The sequence below is a fragment of the Bacillus rossius genome, chromosome 12 (genome assembly GCF_032445375.1).
Source record: "Bacillus rossius redtenbacheri isolate Brsri chromosome 12, Brsri_v3, whole genome shotgun sequence".
Classification (NCBI taxonomy): domain Eukaryota; kingdom Metazoa; phylum Arthropoda; class Insecta; order Phasmatodea; family Bacillidae; genus Bacillus; species Bacillus rossius.
This window is the reverse complement of record NC_086339.1, coordinates 21841901-21853182: the sequence shown is the minus strand read 5'-3', so window position 1 is coordinate 21853182 and position 11282 is coordinate 21841901.

Sequence of the window (11282 nt, the reverse complement as noted above, 5' to 3'; positions counted from 1 at the left end):
TGGCTCGACGGACGTTTTGCTTGCTCTTGCTATCCGTGCCGTGGTTGTCCGTCCCGAACTCACAACGGGCCGTACGTCACTGTTGTCACTTCGACAGTGTTGTGGTCCGGGGGGATGGGAAGGGGGGGGGGGGAGGAAGGATGGGTGTCCAAGCTGATGGTGCGACCGGTGATTGGCCGTTAGAGATAATGACCGGCGCCCAAATATTAGTCCCGCGCCATTAGGCCGCCGCGGGAGCACGATGGGTTTATGGGCGCGCGCGCCTAGACGCTGATGACGCAGCTGCCTCCGTCGGTCTTGTGGGGTAAAGACGTCACGCAGGGTATCCGTCGTCGGTACACACAAAAAAGACATTTTAATCGGAATACCAGAGAAACTACTGCCGGCCAATTGACTTTTTCCGGTTTTAATGACTTTTCGGCGATATGACTTTCGTTCCCAGCGCATGTCTGCCCAAAAAAAAATTTCCGTTGCCAGAGTTGAGACATTTTTTTTTCCTTCCAAAAAATATAAATATTCAGTTTTTTTCGGGTCAAATTACAGTCTTTCAAATGACTGACTGTCGAATAATTTTCTGTTAGATGACTGTCCGTTAGGTGACTGTCGGTCAAATGATTTCCGGCTTAACGTCGCTGTCCTTTCATGCGTCGGTAGTTCGAGAGCTGATGTGTCATCAACCCCCACTGAGGAATTTTTAGAAAATAAAATATAACGGAAGTTGTGAAATTGAGGATTATCTACGTATATCCCTTCATAGTTTGAATATCAGGTTTCTTTCTCTCTACCTCGGTTCACTCTGTGGGGAAAAATTTACCTTCAGAACGAAACATTTTTTTTCTTTCGAAAATATTCACTTCAGAACTTTAAATATTATCGCGAAATGGCTGCGTGCTTTGCCGTTGACGTGTGGTATTACGGTGTCAGCGAGCTTTCTCTCTCACTTTCTGTCTCTCTCTCTCTCTTCCACTTCGTCAACTCTAGTAGGTTCATCTCTCTTCGTCCGCGCGGCTCATTCCATCTCCCGCGTCGGCCATTTGGGGCACACCGTCGGGCGCCGCGACGCCTCCGGAGCTTTCACACGGGTAAAGTAAACGGGATAGCAACTAGGGTAAGTGACAGGATCTATTACACAGGTAGAGTAAACGAGATAGCAACTAAGGTAAGTGACAGGATCGATTACACAAGTAGAGTAAACGAGATAGCAACTAAAGTATCTAAGTGAAAGGATCGATGACGTACGTAAAGTAAAAGGGGTAGCTTCCTAGGGTAAGTGATAGGATCGATTATACAGGTAGAGTAAACGAAATATCAACTAGGGTAAGTGACAGTATCTATTACACAGGTAGAGTAAAAGAAATAGCAACTAAGGTAAGTGACAGGATCGATTACACAGGTAGAGTAAACGAGATAGCAACTAAGGTAAGTGACAGGATCGAAGACATAGGTAAAGTAAAAGGGGTAGCTTCCTGTATAAGTTATAGGAATCGATTACACTGGTAGAGTAAACGAGATAGCAACTAAAGTCAGTGACAGGATCGATGACGTACGTAAAGTAAAAGGAGTAGCTTCCTGGGTAAGTGATAGGATCAATTATACAGGTAGAGTAAAAAAGATGGCAATTAGGGTACATGACAGGATCGATGACGTGGGTAGAGTAAATTATTTGTCCTACAGATACTTCTTTATTTCCTCTTCTTAATTAAGTTGAAATATAAAGTTTTTTTTTAATTCTGCTTTATTATCATTTCATACACCTCAACAGTCGGTTCCATGGTTAAATGGTTCTGGCTGGTGATCAAAACTTCCCGGGTTTCTTTTTGGACTAGGTGTGTTGTTGATATTTCCTCCCCATATTACGAAAGGCAATGACGGGTTATTGAGGAATCATTTCGTCTAAAATATCCCAGGACCCCCCTCCCCCCAAATGTGTCACCCCTTCACCCTCAGCCATGACTGGGGATCTTATGACTTGGTCATGTTCATTTTTACTTTTAGTTTTTCAGTCATTACTTTTATTTCAGGGCTATTAATAAAAATTTTAATTCAATATCTCCTTTGTATTTGTTGTTATGCCACAAATATGTATTTTTATTTACTTAATGTAATAGTGCGGGTGTAAAAATTCGTGCAAATGATAACTACGTAGACTTGCGTGCCTTTTCACAACCAAGATAAGTATTTCACTAAGTGAATACCTTCTGAAAATATTTGCAGCAGAACAAAAACTGCAAGGGAATTATCGTGGTAAATGTTAAGAAATAGTCCTTGGATAAATGTATAACAAAAAAAAAACTAAACGGAGTATTGGAGCGATACTCAAGAAGCCACCTCATAATATTCTTCCATGCTATGTCTTTATATATATATAACATCGTATTATTGCTACGTAAATAATGTTTCGATGACGTTATCCGTCAAAGGCGTTCTTTAACGATCTGCCGTTTAGTGTTTTATTTTTTAGCAATGTAAATATTGTTTGTTTACTGCTGGTAAATTTCACTTGAGTCATATCTCTGAGGTAACGAACAAAAACTGGTTCGCATACTTGATAAAAATAAATTTCAAATAAAGATCTCAATAGACTCAAGATGCTTTATTTAAAGTAAGAAGGAAGCAGTTTGTAATTATTTAGATGTTTGGTGCTGTGAAACAGTTTAAATAATAAACTTTATCATTTAAAACATGCAAAGCTTAGTTCCGTAATTAGATATGGGAAGAAGACTACGTTAAGGTATACCGTTAGTTGTACATAAATGTTTTTGCACAAAGCCGTGGATTTAATCTGTGGCACCTTTTTTCTTCTTACCTGTGGAAAGTAGTAGGCATTCTTACAAAGAATAAGCAGAGCAAAAGTTAATTGTTATTTTTATTCACTTCGACTTCGATTTCATTCGAATTGTTGAATAGTGTCTTTCGCTTTTGTAATAAACACCTGCGAAAAAGTAATATTTTGATCATCGCTAAGGAATGTGCAATTTTCATTTTCTGACAAGAGGCAGAATTTATTTTCTAACCTTTATAATATTCCTTCCGACACAATAATTCCAAATATCAAATTATTCTCTTCAAAACGGGTTTCTAGTATTTTTTTAAATAAATAATAGTTGTCTTAAATAAATAAAATTACAGTCCCGACGTTTGTCGAGTTGAGACGAAAGTTCTGCAAAGGAGTGGATGAACGCGAATGGATAATGCAGAACATCTTCAGTAAACAAGAGAGTGCCCGTCCTCCTGAGAGAGAACTAAAGGTTGGAGTTGAGAAGAAATGAGATAGAAGGAAAAAGGCGAAACCAAGGAGGTAAACTTTTCACCGCGTCGGTCATGAGACGCGAGATTTGTTTATCTACATCCGACACTCGGGCGAGATGGCGTTTTAGCTGCGGGGCGCATCGCGAAGCACAATAAATTCGCAAGACTTTTCAGTGAAGTGAAATGTGTAGATGAATAAAATATTCCAACACGGTCCAAGGATATAAGGATCATGTGGCCGAACTGAAGTATGTAACTGTTGTATATATAATATGTATAAATTTTAATATACGTATATTAATTTTTTTTCCCCATGAAAGTTCAGAATCGTAACAAACGTGGCAAATAAATGCCTGCGAAAGATTCTTACGGGTCTCTGACGCTATACTTTATACTTTATTTCCCTCCTTCTCTATTTTCACCATCGAGCGCCCCACTCAAGAGTGCTGCACTTTTCGTTACGCTCTGATGAGTCATCATCTCGTATTATCCAACAGTCGGCCGTAAAGTAATTTTGCTTTATATATATTTGCTGTTTTTAGTGGACGTGAACGGGACACGGATAAACACTACAAATTGTGACCCCGTTATTTTTTTCCACGATTTTTTTTTTTAGTTTTAAAAATTGACTATTACTTTTAAAAAAAGACACGCCTACAAATAAATATAATGCTTTAAGTTTATTGTATAATATACCTAGTTAGTGTGGCAAAAGTTATTACATTATTTGAAGTTTTTAAACTTTTCTTCGTTAATATGTACAGTATCATTTCTCATACTTAACTTGGAATGATTGTGCTTTAGGTATTATAAATCAACTTAATTACTAATTATTAAGTTTCTTTCTATACCTATAGTTAATATTTACTGGAAAAATCCTGAAAGAGTCCAACTAAGTTTTGAGGGCAATGTCCACAAATTTTGTAATCATTTTTAGTAACCAACTAATTTTTAATCAAAATATTGTTTAAAATTGTTATCATTAAACATTAAAAAGGTTATTTTAAAATTTTAAATTAATTTCTTAAATCGCTTCTATTTTTGCACTTTGAAATGGTTACACGTAATTTTATTTGTAACATATATACATATATTTTTAATTATTATGAAACCATTTAAAGTTATATTCCTTATATTATGAATATGTTCAACATGGAAACTCTTTTAGATGCCTAGTAAAAACTTGTTTAACTTTGTGACCATAAAATGGAAGAGCATTTTAAGATACTTCTAAACTAGTATCAGTTTTCGTTATTATAAAAATAGTGTCGTGTAACATGTATCTCGCTCGGGTGTTCAGATTTCATAAAGCGTTGAGTTACCGCTTTTACCACTGTTAAAAAAAAATTTAAGGAATAGGACCTGATGACTGATGTATAGATAATTGCAGAGTTGTAAAATGGTCGTACACAAAATATGGGTACACACGCCAGATCTCTACTACATAAAACCAACACGATTAGACTGCCTTAAATTCATTTTAAGTAACCAATCATATCTCCATTCTGCTGATAAAATACTCAAAGAAATGTTGATTTGTTTTTTTTCCTTACGTGAGACACCTAAATTTGAAAGAAAAAAAATGTTCTTTTTTATGGTTCGAGGATTTGCAAGCTGCCAGACGTGTGTTCGGTTTGTGGTATCCGCCTAAATTGGAAGTCACTGCACTTGCATCGCGCAAGCCCGGAATTATTGTAATGCATGTTGGAATTATCTCGATTCGCGAAAGCATCCACCTCGCTGGATATACACAGCGAAAATGACGACGGTTGCTAGGAACTGCACGTTCATAATATTTGCTGGAAAGCGTCCATCTAGCGTTATATCCATTGATTCCGAGAATAATACTTTTTGTGATGACCATTGCTCGTTTATTGTTCTATCATCACAATTTTTAAAACATCACACACACACACATTTATATATATGTGTGTGTGTGCGTGTGTGTGTGTATATATAAAACAATTCTATGAACAAGTAGGTAGTAGGCCAAATGTTTGCATCACGTTTTCAAACATTACAGTTATGTAGTTGTGTTTAAAAAACCTGTTATGGAAAACTTCGTGAAATCATTAAATACAAAAATTACTTTGCTGTAAACTTAATGTATAAGTCTTAGTCACCAAAATGATATTCCAGGAAAAAATTTCCCCCCTCGGAAATCATGAATTAAAAATGTAACTTGAAAAAGCTCTGACTTAAGGGCATCGAGAATATTGCGCCATGAGTACGCCTATGGTTAAAAATTTTTATCAGTTATTTCTGGTAATTATTTTAAAGTGCAAACGAGTTTAAATATTTAAAATGTATCGACAGTTGAGCGATATAAGCTATTTTATTTCAAGAAAATATCCCTTCTTTCAGCTCTCCTCTGTAAAATATGATTAAATATTTTTAAAGGTTTTATTAAATAATAGCATTAGATTTAACCATAATAAGGAATTTTTAACTTTCATTTAAGAAAAATAAACTGTTATTAACATCACGTTGAAGGAAGAAATAAACTATAATTTAATAAAGATTCAAGGCGAAAAAAAAAAAATTCAGTAAAAATCAGTCACCTAGACAACAACCATACTTTGCATTCTAGTTCCGAGCCTTGAAAACTATTCTACTGACCGCAATTAGTTCGAGAAAAGAAAGTTTTGATTATTAAGTTATAAGAAACAGTGCTTGCTACTGTCATCAGCCGCCGTTCGTTTCTCCTTAAACATCACAGCCTACATTCGTTGTTTAATGTGTTAATAGTTCGAGACGTCGTTTACCTCTACAGACAAACTGCTAAAGGTTTTGACTAAATTTATAAAATAACTAAAACTAGTTATATTGTTACCTTGAAATATGTCAAATAACCATATCATTCTCTCGGTGAAAAGGAGTATTTACGCAACCACCACAGTAAAATATTAATTGAAACGTGAATTTTAAATTTAATTGCATGCTTATTAAATTTACACAGACGTGAGCGGTACTACGAAGAAATTTTTTTTTTATTGGCAGTCCTGCCAAACCTACATCGACTGATCGAAATGAAGTTTGCGTCGTTCCATCGAACTTTCGCCTTTGGCATTTTAATTCCGCTGTTTACAGTAACCGTGTCCCTGCTCTCGCCCTTCCACGTTTTGTTTTATCATCCCTCATTTTGTTTTTTCCCCTCATGTGTGCGCCGCGACTGATGTTCGTAACCGAACATGTAATAACCGTGCATGTTGACTGCTAATGCAGTTTTCACAAGGACCTCCGCCCCTCTTTTTCCTTTTACCCCCTCTTCCCAACTTTTTTGTTTGCGATGTTGACAGCCGGTCCGTGGGCCACTAATATCGCCCCCCCACCCCCTTTTTTTTTTTTTGACCAGCCACCACTCCGGAACAACAAAGATGACGGGTGACGGGTTGCGAATCTGGTGCCTGCGAACATGGCGGAAACCGATCTCTATGTGGTCCTAAACACCCTCCCTCCCCCTTTTTACTAAAACTTTTTTTTTCCTCAGACTCTCCCCGACGCCAGCAGAGTATCAGAGTATCCCATAATCCACTGGAACCTCGCTGTGAGCGAATCCGCGCACCACGGAACACGTTATATGTTGTAGCGGGCGATGCGTTTTTTTTCTCTTTTAAATTTCGTCATGGTTGGCAGACCTGATTTATTTTCACTCCCTACACACTCGCGTTTCAATCTTTGACCTCCCTCTTTCACCCCTCCCCCAACTTTTATTTTAGCGGGCCGCTACCACAACTCTGTGTCATTTCTGTGTCCATTCACGGGAGTTTTAAAAGAAATATATTTTTTTTTTGCACCGCTTCGTCCTGGTGATCATAAGAGTTGCAGGATGTCGTACTACTTGTTGCTCCAGTGGTGTTTTGTTGGACTGTACATCAAACCATTTTTGTTAAACTTGTTGTTAAATAATTTTTTTTTAAAAAACTTAAAAATTCTTTTATGAATATTTTGTGGATAATAATTACTGGTTTTAAATGCGGCAGGCGTGATGTGATAGTTCAAAATTGCTGAATCCAAGGTGGCGAAATCTCCTACAGAGGTCGGGGTCAAGGTCAAAATATATATTCAAGCTCATTGACTTGAGTTTAATTTAGGAATTCTAAACCCACGTGTGATAAGATTATAATTTTTGAGTTTTTGATAGAAAGTTTACCTTAAAAATAGAAATGTTTGATTTTGATTTTTTTTAGTATTTAAAAATATTTTTGTAATTTTTTTAAGAAACTGATAATTTTGTCTTATTTTGTCTTATGTTTGGACAAGTTCAGCGAATTTCAAGTCAATTATGGCAAATATTGGACAATTTTGAAGGTCACAGTCAAGGTCGTCCAATATGGTGGCCATGATATCAAAATTCAAAATGGCGGCCGATAATTACAATCCTCACTCCGACTTCAGGCGCAGGATCGATATTTATATACTATTGTCGAGTAGAAACTACTGAACTTTAAAAACTGGGGACATGAATATCTCGTTGATAGAGCCTGGAAAATTATGCGGATTCCTTTTGGGATGTGCTAAAATAAAATGGTTATATATTCATGCTGCATCTGCTATTGGTTTGCCGTTAGTCTCGAGGAAAATTTGCCAAATAGGAACCCTTAATGAAAGGAGTATCAAATCACAAGCTACCCAGTAGAGACGCCTCACAAGCCAGCAGCCAATGAACAGGCGACGTTTGCCCAAGTATACAGAGGATACATCATGGAGGTCACCAGCTCCTACTCATTCGGGAACTATAGGTAAGCCCTCTGGATCCCTGAGTTGGAAACCGGCGCAGTCGCGAACCGGTGACACAATATAATTACCAAAATAATTCGCGTGATACGATCTAAATTACGTAGGTAGTGCAATTTTTTTTTTGCGTCGTTTAGGGCCCGTCTACAATAGCAATGTCCTTAACTGTGTCCGAAGGACACTCGTCGCTGATTGGTCCACGTGACCCTCTGACGTCATGCGTCAAGTGGGTGAAGGTCCGAACCTACCTGGTCCGAAGACATTCGTCAATTTGAACTTTTTGTCCCAACCTGTGTACTTTGGACACAGAAAAAGAACAGAACACTCACGATATTTGAATTTCCTGTTCTCGTTTGAAAACGTGGTGTTCGTTTTTGTTATTGAAGGAAATGGAAGGTGTTGTAAGTCAAGAAGAGCCACTTTGCCTTACTGAATAAATATATAATATTGAATTCCCACAACTTTCATAAGTTCAATCTCAAACTACAAAGCATCAAAACAATAAACAAAAACATTTGGTTTGGCACATTTACTGCGCTCTGGTAACAACTTTAGAAAACAATACATTCGGACATCGGACATCGCAATTGTGGACAGGGCAGTTTTCGGTGAGACAATGTGACGTCACTCACATTCGGATAAGGACACGGACCACGCACAGGTTCGGACTATTGTAGACGGGCTCTTAGAGCAGCGAAAGTATAGCTCCCTGTCCTTTACCACCTCCCCCACTCCCTCATCAAGACTAGACATGCGTCGCCGCGTCGGCCAACGACGGAAATGTGCGGATCTCGGGCTACAGCGCTAAATTTGCCCCAGCATCGCCCGCCCAGCCTCGGTAGGGCTGTGCCGCAAAAACATCGACGTCGACATCGATACACACGACGGAGTTCGAAGTTATTTTTGAAGTTATACTTCTAATGCGACTTCCAACAAGGTTGCGCTAAACGTTTAACGCTACCATGGAGAATAATGCTACCATGGAGAATTATTTTTTGCATGCAATTAATAACTATTTTTTTAATGATGCCAAAGTAGTATAACTTCTCACGCACGTACCTAAGTACACGCACCCATTTTTTAAAATCTGGTTCGTCGAGGGCGACCAGGGGAAAAAAAAAAAGAGGCGATTCCTTCACAAGACAACGTTGATATCGTCTGGGAGCGACGACAAGTCGTACCTTAAAACGATGCGACGTGAGATGGTGCCGACGATGATCGACCCAAAAGTTCCCTAGCCCCCAGGGGAGGAAGCTTGGGGAGTGAAATTACAAGCGAAGAACGCTAGTCGATCTCCGCCCACGAGCGTCGACGAGAGAAATCGAGGACGGCAATGACACTTGGTGCTGGAAGCTTTTTTTTTTTTGTTTCTTTTTTACCATTTTCTTTCGTCCCTTTATATATTTTTTTTTTTTTGTGAAACGGGTGGACGGGGAAGAGGTGATGCCAGCTGCGGCGTAAGTACCTCGTCGTTGCCATAGGACCCGGCGCTCCCTCCCGGGAGACTCCACCTCCCGCAGGAAAGCGGCGGCAATAACAGCGTCCCCTGGATCTCGGCTCGCGGGAAACGAGCCGACGAAACCCATAAAGCCCCCCCGCCGTTGCTGTGCGACACAGCCGCCGGCACACCCGTGTTGCCGTCCGGGGAGAAAAGGAGGGAGCGAAGCCCCGGAGGCGAACAGGACTCGTTCCGTCGCGACGTCGCGGGTCGGCGCGGCGATAACCGGGGCGATAGTCGCGTCCGAGCGATCGAGCCGCCAACAGTCATCGGAAGGGGTTTGGGGCTCGACGCTCGCTGGCCGGGTGGTCAGATCACACGCCTCCCACCATAGCTGGTCCCGGCCATGGTGTAAAGGAAGGTTGAGGTGAAACCGTCCTGGCCGCCCAAACTCGTCCTCCGCTGCGCACTTACGTCACCTTGGTCGCACCGCCCGGTCCACACGCAGCAGCGCTTACGAGGAATACGACGCAGAGACAGTTCATTTACAATCGTTTGAATGGTCTATATTTCGCGATTTAATTTTATGTCAAAGTATTTCACAAAACACTGTAGCTTTTTCTAAGAGTCATGGCAAATTGTGAGGGTGCAGCTGTACGGTGACCACATTCTCACTGGCCCCCGTCAAGAGCGGGACGACACCTCTCACCGACCTCAGCCAATAACCACAGGAGAAAAGCTACAGTATTTTGTGAAATACCTTGACACGAAATGTATTCGCGAAATACCGTTGTCCCTAGTTATAGAGTTACTTCGAAGCGTAAAAATACTTTGCTATGTGCATTGTATGGCATGCATTTAGAACATACAGTTTAAATAAATATATATTTGTATCAAAACACGGGGTTTATATTAATAATAAAATTAACGAAGCGATATTTTTTCGGCTGTTTCGTCACTTCAAAATGTTTGTCTGGGTCTTGCATTTATCTAGATACCCCTTCCTTACACCATGGTCCCGGCAGACGTGCTGGATGTTGCCGCGAACCTGTTTGGTTTTCCCTTTCGTTGTACTTGAATTTTACCCGCACCCATTCATCCCATCATTGCTCTGTTATAATCGTAGTATTAAGTTCTTAGCAGAAGCATCGACATCGCAAAAGGTGGTAGGCCTACTGGTTCTCCGAACCTCCTCCAATCCTAAGGGTGGAAACAATTTTTTTTTATCGGAGCGCTACGCTCGAATTATATATCTAAAACTGTTTTATCTTACGCAACCTGCATGGTCTACCGAAGATTGTTGATTTGAAAAGACCCAGGTAACAAACGCTTCAATATCGTTATCTGCACACCCGAAACTCTGTAAACATTTCTTGGGGATGCAAGTGATTCTAAAAAATGCTGGTCAGTGAGATATATTTATAACTGGTCTATATGTTGCTAAAGTATCTTATTAAGCATATCAGTATGTACCTGGTTTACCTTTGTAGTTCAGTGGACATATCTGACCACTTCGCCACTGTAGCCCCTAAAATATATATTAATGTAGTGTAGTGCGTTTTTTAAATAATATTTTATTAAAATTTGATTATTTTTTTTATAAATTTTAAATTTTTGCCGAATTTTTCGGATAATAATGATTATGGATTTTCAAGATGGTGGCCGTAACGGAAATTGCAACGGCGACGTCATAATTCAAAATGGTGGAAAGTTCGAGAAAACAAAATGGCGGATCCAAGATGGCGGATACGAAATGACCACCGGGGTCAAGGTCAAGGTCAGAATTCAAGGTCAACGTCATCCAAGATGGCCACCGTAGCGTCACAATCCATGATGGTGGTCGGCAACCTCAACTTGG